This window comes from Vigna angularis, chromosome 2, assembly GCF_016808095.1.
Source record: "Vigna angularis cultivar LongXiaoDou No.4 chromosome 2, ASM1680809v1, whole genome shotgun sequence".
NCBI classification, from domain to species: Eukaryota; Viridiplantae; Streptophyta; class Magnoliopsida; order Fabales; family Fabaceae; genus Vigna; species Vigna angularis.
Window position 1 is genome coordinate 31,805,421 of NC_068971.1, and position 17,351 is coordinate 31,822,771.

General features: G+C 29.8%; 1 non-coding gene across 1 annotated transcript; it reads right to left on the reverse strand.

Moving 5' to 3' along the window:
• Positions 1 to 2,479: 2,479 nt before the first annotated feature.
• TRNAS-UGA (transfer RNA serine (anticodon UGA)) lies at positions 2,480 to 2,561 on the reverse strand. Its single transcript has one exon. It is a non-coding gene; the product is annotated as a tRNA-Ser (tRNA).
• Between the last annotated feature and the right edge of the window lie 14,790 nt (positions 2,562 to 17,351).

Here is a 17,351-nt window from a genome sequence, read left to right on the forward strand (position 1 = left end):
TGAAGAAGAAAAATTTGTTGCTTTTGAGAAAAATGTAGAATGATGGTTAAAGTAGAAATATAGAAAAGGTGAAAAATAGAGAAAGGAAGAAGAGAAGAAAAAGAGAGAGAGAGAGAGAAAGAGAGAGAAAATGTGCTCAAGAAAAATCCTCAGTCATTAACTCTACCTCATTTTATCTTCAAGCTTATAATGTCTTATGCTTCCAAGAAAAATTGAAGAAGAGAGATGAAGAAAAGAAAAAGAGAGCGATAAAGTATTATGCCCGAGTTGGGATAAAGAAAAGAAATGGAGAAAAAAATGAGGTTGAATCAATTGAGATTGAAATGAAATGTAGAAAAAAATAATGAAGTTGAAAACATAGTGAAATGAAGAGAATAAAAGAAAGAGAGTAGGCATTAAGCATTCACACTATTGCTCACCAAACTTATACACATTGTTTGAAGCTCTTCTATCTAGAGGGAGTAGAGAAGAGAAAGAGCATCCAAAACAAAATCAGATGAATGATTAACAATGTTGCTGCTCAAAGCCCACATCATATATAACTCTTCAAAGTCATTAAAGAAGAAAAAAGAAGATAAAAAGAGCAAGTATCGTCCTACTACTCTTCACGCTTACATCGTTTGAAGCTTCTCTAATGAAAGGAATAACCTCAATGAAGATAAGAGAAAAAGAGCAAGCACAAGCATGAAGATTGAAAAAAAATGTTGTTTCTCATCAAGCTTACATCGTTTTATGCTCTTCAGCAAAGGAACCAACCTCCAAGTTATAAGACTACGCCTCAATACATTTATCCTCTCTTAGAGAGTTACTTAAGTCTGTAACTATACAAGTGTCAAATTGTAATTGTAGACATATCCTCTCATTGGGAGTTAAACATTTGTACCCTGTAATATCCTGAAGTGGATCTATTGTATGTTCTAGAGAGAACTAAAACACTTGCAACTAGGAGTTAGTGATATTGAACTAGGCAGCATATCCAATGGATACCAGAATTGTCTAGGGGTTCCAAGAGTGGCTATAATATTCAACCGGGAGTGGTAAACTCGATCTAGACAATTGTCTAGGGATAGATCTTCGAGATGCTAAACTCGGACTAGACGTGTTGTCTAGGGGTGCAAAAATGGCTAGAATACTCAACTAGGAGTGAGTTATACTAGGAACTAGGAGTAGTAGTGTAAGAATACTCGAACTTTTCATGCTAACTAGGGGACTAGGATTGGTGTAAGAATACTCAACCAGGAGTAGGTTAAACTCGGAAGCAGAAGTAAGAATACTCAACCAAGGGTGAGTTAAACTCATTGTGATTTTGATAAGATTAATGGAACCCCTTGAAGGTTTTTAAGAGAGAACTGGATGTAGCTCAAGTTTGAGTGAACTAGTAAAACATTATGTCTTATTGTTTTCTTCCTTTAAAACTATTGTTAAAATTGTTATGTCATTGTGTGAAAGAATATTTATTCATTTATCTAACTTAGTCAGCGTCTAGACATAGTATATTTCAAAATACACTTTAACAAACTATTAGACGGTATATTATGAAAATATTTTGAAAATACTATTCACCTCTCCTACTGTGTTTACTTCAAATACTAATAATAATAAAACACAATAAAAATATTAATTAAATTTCAATAAAAGAATATTATTATATGTAATAAAGGGTTGAACTTTGATTAGTTAAGTGGTGAGACAATAATTTACCAAAACTATCATCAGTAACTGATTTGAGAGAATAATTAAGCGAATGATCAGATACTAAAAAAAATGACCTTAACTCTAACGAAAAATTTTCTAAAATAACAAAAGCATGACAAAACAGTATTATGATAAGGTAGAAGGCCTATAAGTTACATACTTTTTTTCTTAAGAAAAAAACAATAAAAGTATCAGGAAAATAAGTATAAAGGATGCAACCATTATCCAAAATATTGGACATAAAGCATATGTAGATGACCTTTAAAGTTTATCATCAAATCCCAAGATGACAAATAAAATATATTTTAACACTTTTGGCGTTTCTAATAAATGGTTTTTATTGGTTATGCAAGCCAATGAAATTGAGTATTAACATTTAATATTATAATAATAATAATAACAATGATAATAACAATGATAATAATAAAATTTTTTACTACCAGTATAGAACTATCAAATCTTAAACTAATATCTTAACCAATGACGTAGTTTTAAAAAGTACTACCAATATATTATTCTCTTTCTTATTTTGTACAAAATAATTCAAAATAAACATTTTGCACTAAAAAATGGTAAAGCATTCCCCATTATAAAAGAACTTCTAACTCTTCACTTGGGTTTTATAAAAACTTTATATACATAATTAGATTTAAGTCTGTCTCCTTAACCACTCGGACATATCGACCTCGTTATTTGTAATTTTAATATCAATGCTAAATTTATAAACATTTGATGAAAATTATATACATAAAAACAAAACAACATGGAACAAAAAGAGAAAATTCGTCGACAGCAGGGTTCGAACCTGCGCGGGCGTAGCCCAACAGATTTCAAGTCTGACTCCTTAACCACTCGGACATATCAACGATTGGCAATGAGGTCACTATTAGTATTAACTTTTTAATTAATAATAATATTATTAGTATTAGTATTAAGTTTTTAATTGATAATAAAAAGAACTTAGTTTCTACTCATAATGATGAAAGCACGTTGGTTATAACTTAATTTTATATGCTTCAAGGTAGTCAACTTCATAGGGTCTACAACTGTTACACTTTTGATGTGTGTTTAAAACACTTTTATGAATAATTAAAATTATCTTAAAAAATTTAAGGTGATCGACCTGATTTAGTAACAAAAGTATTAAACTATCACTTATATAATATTTTTATCAAATATATTACAGCAATTTTGTTTGGTTTGATAGCAGCAGCATAAAAACAAAAGTTTAAGGTTTACATAGAGTTAGTTATTAATTAGCAATTACAGAATTGCGTCCTCGTTTCTCCTTCTGCTATGCATGACATACTAAATAATTAAACTATTACTGCTGCTTTGCATGGCATGCTAAATAATATTGTTAGTGCCATTCTCTTAGGTTTAATGTTTTCTGTCGTATAATCCGATAATCACTCCATCCTAATTATTCAATTGTGGACTTGATACTAGGTGAACTAGATCTCCACAATGGGTGCGAGTTCTCATTTGTCACAAAAGTAAAAAAAAAAAAAACAAATCACTTATGCAAAGTATCATTATTCAATAAAAAAAAATCTTTGTGAGTATGGAAGTAAATAATGAGTATTGGATTAATATACCACATGTGATGTTATGTATTTATAGGCTTCCACTAATAACAAATAAGATAATCTCAAGATATAATAATATAATAACATATACAATAAATCAACATGAGTTTTATTTATATTATCATTAATATCATATTTTCTTAATTTTAAAGGTGTTAATATTTTGTATATATTTCATACTTGGATGTATTGGGTTATTTTGGGTATGACAATAATAATATATTTTGGGCTGGATAGATACATAAATCTCTCTAGCTCTAAAGTTAATGACATTTTGCATCTGGGTCAAGTTATTAAATGAATGAGTTTATATGTTGTATTTAGCTCCTTGTATTGGGTTTTATATGTTACGTTTAGTCTTTGGAGGAGTTGTATGTTGTTTCTCACTCATAATAGAGATTCTTTCTTCTTAGTAGTGATCATCTGTCATTCTTCTAATGGAAAAGATTTTATTTTAGTCTCTAAGTCAGAGTATTGGAGTTTTGCTTTTACAATTTGGAGACAAGTTTGGTTATCTAAACTTATAAATAAAAGTGACTCTCCATGTAAATTCACTTAATGAGAGTAACAGACTTAAATAATCATATTTTATTTTTTAACTCTGTTTCTTTAAACAGATTTAAATTCAAAGACTTCAAATATGATTGCAATGAAAGATCTCTCAACCCACTTTAAAAAGTACTTGACAAATTTCACTTAGAATATATATATATATATATATATATATATATATATATATATATATATATATATATATATATATATAAAGCTTTGCTTCTGTTCCTCTTTCTTTTATTTTTCACCTTTTTACATTTTTTTCGTCGATTTTATGTTTCTTCTTATATGTTGGGATTGCATAACAACCTTCGTGTTGTTATAACATTAATTAAGATTACTTAGAAAATGTATTTTGAATGAGCTAGATAAGATCAAAGGAAAATACTTTATTGTTAAACTGTGACTTCACTAATATACTCTGTCTATATGCATACAAAATTCTTTATATAATAAAGGAAATAATAGAAATTGTTAAAACATCTAAACATAAACATTTTACGATAACAATAAGATAGACGGTCTATGTAGATTTCACACTACGCGATTATGTAGTTTTTTCATTAGACAATTACAATTTGTAACCAATCATCACATGTTTAAATAATATATATGAGTACTTAATTTCGATTTTTCATTGTTTCTTTATAATTATCTACATCTTGGATGTGATGCAAAGCATATCTTCTTTCTTATTTCGCTTAACCTTTAACGTCTTGGTACAGTTCAAACTCCTAACTATTTTTAGTTAAGCAGCTATGTAACAACACGTATTTGTTAATCATTGATTGATTTCTACATCAAGAACAATCATCTTTTAATAAAACTAAACCAAAGCATATCAAGTTCATTTCATAGTGAGAAAAACGCCAAAAATTGTGTTGTTCTTATGCTTTAAAAGACGAACCTTTAAATATTAAAGGGATGAAAAAAAAAAAACTGGATATTACATAAAAAGCAATTGAACCACATAAAAAAGTTTAAGTTTTATGAAAATTTATTAAGATGATATTTCCCATTAAATAAATAAGTTGCCTTTCCATTTAAAAACAGTTATTACAGTTAGAGTTTATATTCCCATACCTATGAAAAACTAACTTTTTAAATTTATTACTTATATAAAATTTTATAGTTGTTTTATATTTTTAACGGAATAATCCCTAAACAAATTGTATAAGAATACCTTATTAGGGGGTGGCAAAACGCAGTTTCCCTTCGCCACAAATTTTGTCGGCTAAATTGATATTTGTAATCCACCAACTTGTTCTAATCTATCAGTTTGTTTTTCTTAAATTTAAAATAAAAGTAAATATATATATTGAAAAAATTAACCGTTTTTTACACGGTATTATTTTAAAAGAGATAAATATATACTTATATTTTAACTTACTTATATAACATTTATAAATTAAGTTTTCTCCATTACTTATAATAAAATAATTAAAGAAAATAATTATTTTATTTATCTAATAGATATATCAATTAATTAATTAAAAAAATAAAAAATATTTATATAATTAAATATAAATAATATATACATATATAATTATTTTTTAACAAAGAGTAATAAAAAAATGGACATATTATCTGTGAGTCCACCCTTTAATAGGATAAATTAAGAGCTTCGCTCTATTTTTAATAGGTCAATAGCATAGCTGTTAAAATGGACCAGGCTCATTAATTTTTTTCGACCTTATAAATATGCTTTTCGTATATTGGAATGAAAAGCATTTAAAACATTGTTGCAAGGGTCAACAACACAAAATGTATGGAGTAAAGTAGCTAACAGCATTTAAAATAATTAATATGGTAAACTAGAAAACTTTTGCCTTAACTTTTCATTTGTTGCAAAGGTCGTTTTTCCTTCATAAATTATTTCCGCCTTTCTTTCTTTATGTTCTGTGTTATATGCACCTTTTCTTCTTCCGTTTTCGTCTTTCAATCTCTTCATCAATGACCACATCATTGATTTTTCTTTTTGGATTTCTTAAATAATAAATATTTAAAAATATGAAACATAACATAAAAGAGAAAAATTGCATAATACGCAAAAGGAAGATTTTTATTTTGTTGAATTACAGTTATACAAGAAACTCTAAATTTAAAATAAATTATAATTAATGTTCTATATACGTTACTCAAAATTATTTTCCCACATCTTAATTTTTAAAATTATTACTAAAGACAGACAAAAAGCATCTATATGAAATAACTTTTTCATTATAAAAATGCGAAACAAACTACTCTTATTTTAAAAAAAGTAACTATAACTTTGGTTTCTATATTGTATGTAGTTTCATTTCAAAAAAATTTCCAACAATTTTAATCTCTTACTTTTTATATTAATTATTTGTGTTTTAGTAAAAATACAGAGCTTTGCTAGAAGTTTTAACTAAGGTTTTCAATCATCCAATTTTTCTTCTATTCTATATTAGACCCTGTTGTAGAGGATAGACAATATGCAAAAGCGTTGAATATTTAGAAATTTTTATAAGTGTTTGAAAAGCTTTAAAAAGAAAACAAGAAAGCAAGCTTATTTTTCAAAGATGAAATCTAGACAACATAAGCTTAAGATAGCGTCGACAAGTAAAAAGGATAATAAATCTTGATTCTTGTTCTCTTCTCTTCATGCAGTCAACCCTCTTTATATAGATTTTTTAAAAAAAGATATGTTACTTAGAGTATTGACTTTTACATATGAATGTAGTGAAGTACCTGAAAAACACTAGAAGGGGGTGAGGGAGGGTTGAATAGTATTAATGGAAAACTTAATCCAACCCTTCCGATATAGCATGTTATCGAGCTCTAAAATTTTCATTTAAAAGCTTAGACCCTCGACTTTGATAAATATGAATAAATGATAATGATTGTTCACGTGCTATTTAGAATATATCCTGTAGTGTTTTGTAAGAACTTCCTTTATGAAAAATGAACGTTTAGCTTGTAAAATTTTTGTGTTTAGAGGTAAAGTACAACTGCAGGTTTTGTAAGAGGATTGTTTAGATAAGAGAAGAGATAATTGCAAGAGTATTTTTATACTGATTCGCTCCAACTGTGCTATGTCCAGTCTCTCCACAAAGGAATCCACTATAATTTCACACGATTACAAATGAGTATTAGCACCACTCCTGGTACTCAGCAACCCTAACCGAGGTTTCCTTTGAGTATTTGCACTACTCCTAGTACTCAACAACCCTAACCGATATTTTCTTGAGTATTCGAACCACTACTGGTACTTAGCAACCTTGCTGAGATTCCTCAACTCAAACCGAGTTCAGTTGTAAGTATTTTGATTATCTTTAGAATTGCAATCAACGATTACTGATAAGTAGTTTAAACTAAATCTCTCGTAGAGAGAATGTGATTACAATAGAAAGTAGTCTAAACACTCATAGGTGTTTGTCTATTTTCTCTTACAATAGTAAGCAATACAACAATGAAATTTGAGAGGATTTCTTTTCTCTTTTTTTCTTCTCTTCTCTTTTTCTCTTCTTCAGCTCAAATGTATTCTTTTTGTTGAGCTCTTTGTTTTCTTCTCTCTTGAATGCTTGTAGGATGGATATTTCGTTGTAAGCTTCTCACTTGACTCTCCTTTTAAGCTATCCTCTTGATTTTTCTTTCGAAAGTTCTTCTATTTAAAGGATTTATGAGTATCTGTCCATTAGATTGATCTTTTAGCCTTGATACTCGTGCTTTCTCTTTCTTCTTTCTACAACAATCGTTAGGTAAGTCAACTTGTCCAAGCAGACATGCTTTTTCAGTACTTTGCTTGAAGTAGGTTGTACGTTCTTTTAGGTATGACTTCAAGTGAAGAACATTCTATGATTATCTCCTTTGTCTCTAACGTCCACTTTTGATATTTGGTTTGTAGCTTTGTTGATGCGTGTAGAATAACTTATCTGCAAAGAGTAAAGTAAATTGTGCATGCAGCAAACATGTCTTTTCTTATCACTTTTGTTGTTTTTGAACATTGAGAAATTAATGTCATTTAATGTTTGTTCAGAAAAACAAAGTTCTTTTTGATTTCTTACCGTTAGTTAGCTTTTTGCAATTAAGCTCTTTTCTAAATATATCAGGCATTGTATAGAGACTTCATCGTTGGACGAAGTATTGTTTAAGCTCATGATATCATTTAGTCAAGTAAACACTTCTTTTAGTTTTGTCTCTTTTTAAACAGACAGCGTTTAACTTATTAAAGCTTTCTTTTTATACTTTAATGATTAAAGTCTTTTAACGTGTTTTGTCACAAACATCGTCTCTATTGTTTTGTTTTCGAGAGTTGTGTTGAATACCTCTTTCAGGTATGATGAGCATCAAGCATTTTACTTCGACTCTCTTAGACGCTTTAGGCACAATAGTGTTTAGCCATGAATTTGGGTGTTTTAGCCTAAATATTTTTCTGTTACCTAAAATCCTAAGTGCTTTCCTAATCTTTTCTATGTTATGGATTCTAGTTCTAAGTCTTTGTGTAAGTTTTCTATGTTTGGGGATTTTGGTTCTAGGTCTTGTGTTTTCACCCTAAGTAAGTTTCAGATTATTATCCTTTTTATGTTATCTGATTAAACATCAAAACATGAGAGCGTTTAGGCGCATAGACAATTTGGTCTTAATAATATCCCCATTTTTTATGTTTAACAAATATACATATAAACAATATAATCTCCCTTAGTTCAACATTTAGTTTTAAGTTTTGTGTGTTTTGGTTCGTTGTGTGTATTTTACATCTTTTATTGTTTTTATCTTTTACTTACGGTTAGTGTACATAGTTCGAAGAAACAATATTACGTATAAAGATAAAAGTGGTAAGTGATATATAAATTAAACAACGGATAAAATGAACGTAAAAAAATGAAAAACAACCAATAATGTTTTATTAATACACAAAATATATTGCATGAATGTAAACATGGACTCCTAAGATGAACTTTAAGAATCTGGAAAAACTCCTGCTAATTCTATGTTATCTTAACTTCTGATGTACTTGAGTACATGCTCTTAGATGCTAACTTGTCTACTCTTTCTCCATTCTCCCTTATTTGATAAACATCAAAAGAGAAGGAGAGAAAGGACATCACAACTCGATGCTAGTGGTGATGATGTGAGGGAAGAAGAAGAAGAGAGCTGAAAGGTGCAACTAAGAAAAAGAGAAAGGGAATTAGAGGTTCAAGAATAGGGTAGAAGTAAGGGGAGTGAATGAAAGGGGTAAAGAAGAAGAGGAAAGGATACATATAAGGGTTTTGGTTAAGGTTGGTTTGTGTTAGGAGGTGTGTAGGCAAGGTCGAAAAACTAAGTGCATAAGGTAGGTAAATTCCGAGTATAAGAGTAGGAAAGGATGTTGAGTTATCATCACTAGTGTAGAAATGGCTTTTAGCGTCATGCTTTTAATGTCTGACCACCGAAAATCCAACGTAAAAAATGACCGCTGACATTTTTGTAAATAAAACGTCATTATAGAAGTCGGTTTTTCCAAGGTCAGACGTCAAATCCTCCTTTAGACGTCGGGCTCTCAGATCAGACGTTAATGTCCGAAAATATGTCATTTTAAGCACCAATATTAATTTTTTTTCGACAGAGACATCGGGCCCCCCAAATCAGACGTCAAATCCTTCTTTAGAAGTCGGGCCTCCTAGATCAAATGTTAAAAAGGTCCGAAATTATCTCATTTTAAGTGTCAATATTAATTTTTTTTACGACATAGACGCTAGGCCCCCCAAATCAGACGTCAAATCCTCTACCAAAAGCTGCAAAATCATAATTGAAAGGTCACTTTTACAAACATTAGATGTCAAACATAGTAGGGGCCGATGTCTAATACACATTAGACATCGAATCCCCTTTCCCTAATGTCAATAAGCTGCGAAAATATCCCAAAAGTAGCGCCAAAATGAAATTTTTACCAATTAGACGACAGATCTAGAGGGAGGCCGACGTCAAATGCCCTTTTAAACCCAAAACACTCAGAATGCGAGCCTCACTTTCTTTCGCATTTTCGTTTGAGTTTTTGTTTCGTTTGTGTTCACCAATTACATGTTTTCTCTCTCGGTGCGTTCATCTTCTTCCTTTGCTTTCTCTCGTTCGCCATTAACGTTTGGGTAAGTTTTCTTCCACTTTGCACCATTTAAAATCATTTTGCACCGATTATATTACGTTTGGGACCATTATCTTTTATTTGTACCGATTACAATTCGTTTTCATTGGCTTTTGGTGCAGTTCTTGAGCGCATTCTAAGACAACTACGACGGCGATTTTCAAACCGTTATTGTGTGTGTTTTTCTCCTCACCCTCACAATGGCACCTGTCTACTCCCTCACCTTCATGTCAACAATTTTTTTTTTAAAAAAAATCCCTTAAATTGACGTCTCCCGCTATGACGTCGGACATGTAACAAACGTCAAAAGCTTAAAATAACAGACGTTAAAAGCTATTTTTGTGTTAGTGCATGTGAATCTTGTTCTGATGGTCGAATTAGATGACAATGATGGTCAGGAGGTTTGGAAGAGGGCTTCATTGGTTTGGAATGTTAAAGGACTAGGAAATCAGAGAGCTAAGGGGGCATGACTACGAAAGACAAATTAGGGTTTTGAGAGAATGAGTTGAGAAGGTAAGAAGAGAAGCACGTTAAATAGAGGAAAAAGTTAGTCATTGCCTATTGATTAGTCTCTTCCATTTAATGCGGTTAGTACGGAAAGATTCGGAAAAGAGATTTTGTGTTTCTTGAATACCAAGAAGATTTTAGGAAAAATGTTAGTCAGCAGCGGATAAGAATGGGAAGAGGTTTAATGTTTCGAGGAAGAGAGGACAAAGAAGATAGAAAAAGGTAATGGTTTGATTGACATGCAGAAGATTTTAGCAGATATGAGAGAGAGAGAAAAGGTTTGAGCTTTGGAAATTCTAGACAACTTCTAGAGATGAGCTTAGTACTTAGACACACTGAATGCATGAATGCAATTGTTTGATAAACGATTTGTCTTAGATGATGCAACAATATGACGTATTGTGGACTGTGTCCTAAATGATTGACTCTTTAAAACACTATATGATCACACTGAGCATGTTGAATCAAAATTCATTCAACGTTTCTCAAACCAATAAGTGTTATTAGACGATTAAGTTTATCTTCGATTAATGGCTTAATGAAGATGTCAACAACCTGATATTCTTTACTTACATATTAATAAGTCCACAATACCCTTGTTAACATAATCACGTATGAAGTGATGCTTGACCTTAATATATTTAGCGCGTAAATGCAATGTAGGATTTCTAGATAAACTAATTGCAACATTATTATCACAGTAGATAGGAATCGTACCTTGAACATGGTTGTAGTCTTCTAGCTGATTCTTGATCCACAAGAGCTGAGAGGAGCAACAATGTGCAACAAATATATACTCATCTTTGGCGGTTGACAGTGCAATTGTGTTCTACTTCTTGCTCATCCACGATACTAGGTTTCTTCCAATGAAGTGGCATGCTCCACTTGCACTTTTTTGTTCAACCTTATCAGCAGCAAAATCGACATCACAATATTCTTCAAGATAAAAAATGTCACTCCTTTTATAGTATAGACCAAGAGATGTTGTTCCCTTTTGATAACATAATATGCGTTTATAATCACTAAGATGAGTTTCTTTGGGATCTGTTTTAAATCTCGCACAAAGATAGACATTGAACATGATGTCAGGTCTAGACGCGGTGAGATAAAAAAGTGAGCCTATCATTTGACAATAGAGAGTGTTGTCCACTTTTGTTGAGCTTTCATGTAGTCCTAGGCTATTCGTTGGATGCATTAGAGTCTTCATCTCCTTGGAGTTATCCATTTTAAACTTTTTTGAGCAGCTCCTTGTCATACTTGGTTTGGTGTATGTAAATAACGTCGTCTTCTTGCTTGATTTGAAGTCCAAGAAAGAACTTTAGCTTGCCCATCATACTCATCTTGAATTCTTCTTGCATTATGATCAAAAAATCTTAGCACAATTTTTGATCAGTGGGAGACCTTAAAACCTACTTAAACTGGGAACTTAAAGTAGAACATGTGTTTGCTTGCATTGAGTATAATGAGGAGAAAAAGATGAAGTTCATAGCAACTCAATTTTCCTATTATGCTTTAACTTGGTGGAATAAGTACTAAAGGGAAAGGATTCAAAATGAATAACCCATGGTAGACTCTTGGACTAAGATGGAATTAATTATATGAAATAGATATATTTCAACAAGTTATAGGAGGGGTTTGCAACTCAAACTTCAAGGAATGACTCAAGGAAATCAATTTGTGGAAACATACTTTAAGAAGATGGAGGTGACCATGATTACAACCAAAATGAATGAACAAACATAAGTAACAATGGCTAGGTTCTTAGATGGATTGAACCATGACATTAAGGATGTACGGTGGAGTTATAAGTGTATTTGTTGAAATGGAAGATTTGTTACACAAAAATATTCAAGTAGAACATCAACCCGAGAGGAAGGGAAACATGATAAAGAATTTAATATTAATAATTCCAATAGGAGGGATAAGGAAGTTTCCTCAAGTTCAGCCACATCAGTCACCCAAGAGCTAGAACAACTAACCACCTAAAAGGAAGACCAATGAGGTAAAATGTTTTAATGCTTGAGAACATGACATTATGCTTCGGAATGTCCAAAAGAAAAGGGTATGATAATGTTCACAAATAGATAAATAAATAATGGGTTTAATCATTCGAATACTTCCTATTTTCGATGACTTTTCTCAAATAGGTCTCTTACTCTTTTTTTTATCTCCATTGGATCCTTATTTTTGAAAAATTGAAGCAATTAGGTCATTGCCATTAGTTTCATACTAATACCGTTAAAGAGGTGCCAAATGTCAACTCGTTATTTTTTTGAATTTTTTGAATTATTTTATTTTTTATTTTTTTCTAAAAATAAAAGAAGTTGCTACCTATCAACCTGACATTGTACCACGTGACAATGACAGTGTGACGTGACACTGACAAATTGAAACAAAATAAAAATACAATGACCAAATTGAGACAAATACAATAACATGGTTTGACAATGACACGTGGCATAGTTAGTACCACATCACACTGTCATTGCCACGTGGCATAATGTCAGGTTGACACGTGAAATTTTTTTATTTTAAAAAAATAAAAATAAAAATAATTTAAAAAATTCAAAAAAAACCATGAGCTCACACGTGGTATCTGAGTGTTAGTACGTAACTAACAACAAGGACCTAATTGTTCCAATTTTTCAAAACTAAAAACTCAATTGAGATAAAAAAAAAGTGAGAGACATATATAAAAAAAGTCCCCAAGGGACTATGAGAATGTTTAAACTTTTATTAAAACGTTTGACATTAAAATTATATTAAATATACAAGTTTTACATGCATCTTCTATGTAGAAAAATCATTTATTTATCGTATACTTGATAATATACAAATTTACATTGAATAAAGTCTAAGGAATTAACTATAAAAGTAGTAAGAAGAATGAATTATTATTCATTTATGAGAATGTCATTTCTAATCACAAAGTTTGAACCCCAAAATCTTATTTAGCAGAACCGAGTTTAATGACACTAAGATCAACTACTTATGAGTAATTAATATAGGTTGTTACGAAATATTTCAAATCTAATTAAAAACAATTGTAATAATAATATAAAAATTTATTACTTAAGAAAATCTATTTGAAATTTTTCTCCTACAAAGCCATATTAATTTTTTAAAAATTAAAAAATTGATATTTTAGAAATGATAGTAGTTTAAAATAACGAAACTCCATTATTTTAATATTAAAATATTTTAAAATAAATATTTTTGCGAAAAACGAGTTTCATTATTTTAAAACATATCATATCTTTAGAAACCACTTTTCTAGAATTCTCTAACTTCTTTCTAAGAGTTATCATCTCTTTTTCATCTGTTTGAAGATCGTAGACCGCCTGAGTGATTGGTAAGATCTTTAAGTCTAACCGATCAGTTTATCAGATAGAGTAAGTTAGTTTTTTGCTCCTTTCTTTGGTTAGTTTTGCTTTTCTTGCATGCTAAGCTCTCTTTGTTTGCATGTGAAGTTTGTGTCTTCTATAAGACTCTGTTGATTAGTGGTCGTGATAGTGTAGCCTAATCGTGTTTTTGTAGTTCGTAGGAACATATATGATTTTCTACACGTATAAGTTGTTTTAGGTTTTATAGAGTGGTTTGGTCTTCTATTAGATAAGACAAGCTAATATCGACATTAAATTGTGTTAGGAAGTATGAAATTATGTTTGCTAGGTTGTGAGAATGATGTTTTATTTAATATGTTATCATTTGAGATAATTATTTTAGTAAGAATTATGTTTGATGAACGAATATGGATTATTGATGAATGTGGCTACGAATGACTGTGAATTGGTACTTGATTGAACTTTGAATGTTATTGTTTTGGAGTTCTAAGAGGTAAAAATCTCTTTTAGAATTGAAAATAGTGAATGAGAGTGTTGTTGGGTTGGCTTTCGGTGTAAATTGGGGTTTTGGTAGCTAAATTTCTATAAGATTTGGAGATATAACTAATGTTTGTGAACTGTTTTTAGATCATTTTAAACTAGTTTAGAACTTTAATTAACCATAAATCTAGTGTTGAGTTGGTAACTAGTTAATAGGTTGAGTTTTACGTTGTTTTTGGTTCATTTTAGGGGTTTTAACATGGGAAAGTCTAAAAAGTAGGTTTGTGAGAAAAATGAAGGTTTGAGGTCTATTTTTGAGTCAATTGTGACTTATTTAGATTCTTAGTTTGTTAAATTCTGGTTTACAACATGTATAATTGTTAATGAGGAGAGTTGTATTCATATTTTTATCATAAACATGTTTTACATCAATCCTAGTGTCAAAGAAATCAATTTGATAATTTGAATAGATCCCAAGTGCACCTAAACCAGAAAGTCATGTTGCTGTAAAAACTAACAAGAGTAATCGATTATCAAACTTGATAATTGATTATTTTAGTCCTAATATTATCTTTGCTAAAACATTCTCTGTAATAATCGATTATCAGATCTGATAATCGATTATATTAGGATTATTGTAGTAGGGATTTTGAGATAATCGATTATCAAACTTGATATTCAATTATTTTAGTACTGTTGTATTTGCTTAAATCTCTTTGAACAATCAATTATCAGGCTATATAATTAATTATCTCATAAGAAAATGGATATTTATGGTTTGTGAACATGTTTATCTATACGTTTATGGTGGATGAATATGATAGTTTATGCATGAGCTTATGTAGGTGGTCAAATATGGTTTGAAAAGAGTTTCAAAGGGAAATTCTTGATGGTTGTTTCCGGTGTATGTATTATTGTAGGAGCTCAGTCTTGGGGATTATCCTGATATTCTAATGGTCATCCATTCTCAAGTAAAGAAGAGTGAGGCATGTGGTGAGAGTAGTAGGAGGTCTTAGTCTAGGGCCTTTACCTTGACAAATGGCGTTTTAACGAATTAATCTTGTGTGCTAGCTTAGGATGGTCCAGTAATTCCACCACTACAAGTGTACAATCTGTCATAGTTTGACAATAACACATGTATCCAAATGTTTGAGTCTAGAAATTATAATATGTTTAGGTGTTGTGTTTAAGTTTGAAAGTGAAAAATAATATATGATAGTTTGTGAATTTCATGTTTTATTCTTTTGATATTAGCTTACCCTTTTGTCTTTGTCTGATTGTGTGTCTGTTTTTACTTTTACAATGATCACCTTAAATTGTGTGAGCTTAGGAGAATGTTCTTCCAGTTTATCCCGTATGAGGAGAGAGTGAATAAGTTGTATAATTATATTTTCATTAATCGGGTGTGACCTTTAATTATTAGGTTTTCTTATTAGTTATCATCTTTGTAACATTTTTATTTAATAGTTTTACACTATTAAAATGAAATGTTATAAATTTAAATATATATTTTTCTAATTTAAAATAAGATTCTATTTTAACATAATTTATACTATTTACATTTAAATTTATATACCATTATTCTGAAGGATAAAATAATAATTATCTAGTTTTATAAATTAAAACATCATTTTTAATCTATTTTCCATCACATTATACACAAATTTTTTTTTCTCAAATCTATTTAAACTATACAATCGTTCTTTTAATCCAAATACCCTCGTATTCACCTTAGAATCTACTCTCTCCCAAATTCATCGCCATCCAAAACATATTTTATATGATTTTAATTTTTAATTATCTATTATTTTATTCAATTTTCCCTTCAAAAATACATTGAACCGCCAAAGTTATATTTGAAAACTACTTGTAATTATTACTATTTTCGATCTCATAAAAAAATTACAGGTATAGTATATCCTTTTGCACATTTATATCGTGAAAAAGAAAACTTTAAATAATTGAAAAAAAAATAAAATAAAAAATATTTAAAAAAAGCATCAGAACCAAAATTATTGGCCATTCAAGTTTAAGAACTAAAATTGCATGTTCTGAAAAAGAACAAATTATAGTTAAAACAAAAGAGAGGAATCATGAATTTAAATTAAGAAAAAAAGTTTATTTTATAGAAGTATGTGGCCCATGGATGCGATCGTGGGTACAAGCATCCATGATTAGAAGATTGTGATGCACAAAACTTTTGGATAAGAACAGCGAGTATCTACTCTAAGATATCTTGTCAAATTACAGGAACAACTATTCAATTTATTATAATTTATTGAAGAATGATTGTGTTGTTATTGAAAAACAAGGACTTCATTGTCGTCTTTTCCAATTATGTTTTTCCCCACATAATCTTTTTTTAATCACTCTAATTTTCTAGTTCTTATCATATATTAACTTTATTATTTATTTTATAATTAGATTTAGTTAGATTTTCTCTTTAATGTTAGAACTTGACCTTGTCTTCTTCGTATATTGGTGTTAATTTATTGGCTGGTTTAATCGGATTATAAAAAATTGCATTGATTTTTATCAGTTCACCCTTTTAACAGATTCTTTTGCATAACTTGGTTATGTTTGATACAATTTATAAAAGGATCGATTTACCAGTTCTTCTTTTATTAATTAACTGTTTTAGCCTGATTTTTAAAATGTACTTTTTTAGGTTGAAAAATTGTACGATTAGAAATATGAAATATGTCATTCAATAGCAAATCCGTATAAAGCATAGTCTCTTAATTAAAAAAATTTAATATCTTAAAATAAGTATGATTAGCAAAAATATAACCCAAAATTCACCTATAAAAAAGAACATGTGAAACTTAGAAAAATGGTTAAAACTTTGAAAATAATGCAAAGAAATAATATAATTAGCTTGCTAAGGGATGAGAAGAAGATAAGCTTAATTAATTGGCCAATTAACAATTTCAAACACGTTTAAATTAGTATTATATATAAATAAGTGACCAGTTGGTTTTTCTTCTTACCTATGAAGGGATGTTTTATTAAATATAATAATTATAATGAAGTTTTACTGATGGTGACTTTATCACGCGAGACACGTGTTGATTAATTTACTTCATATATATC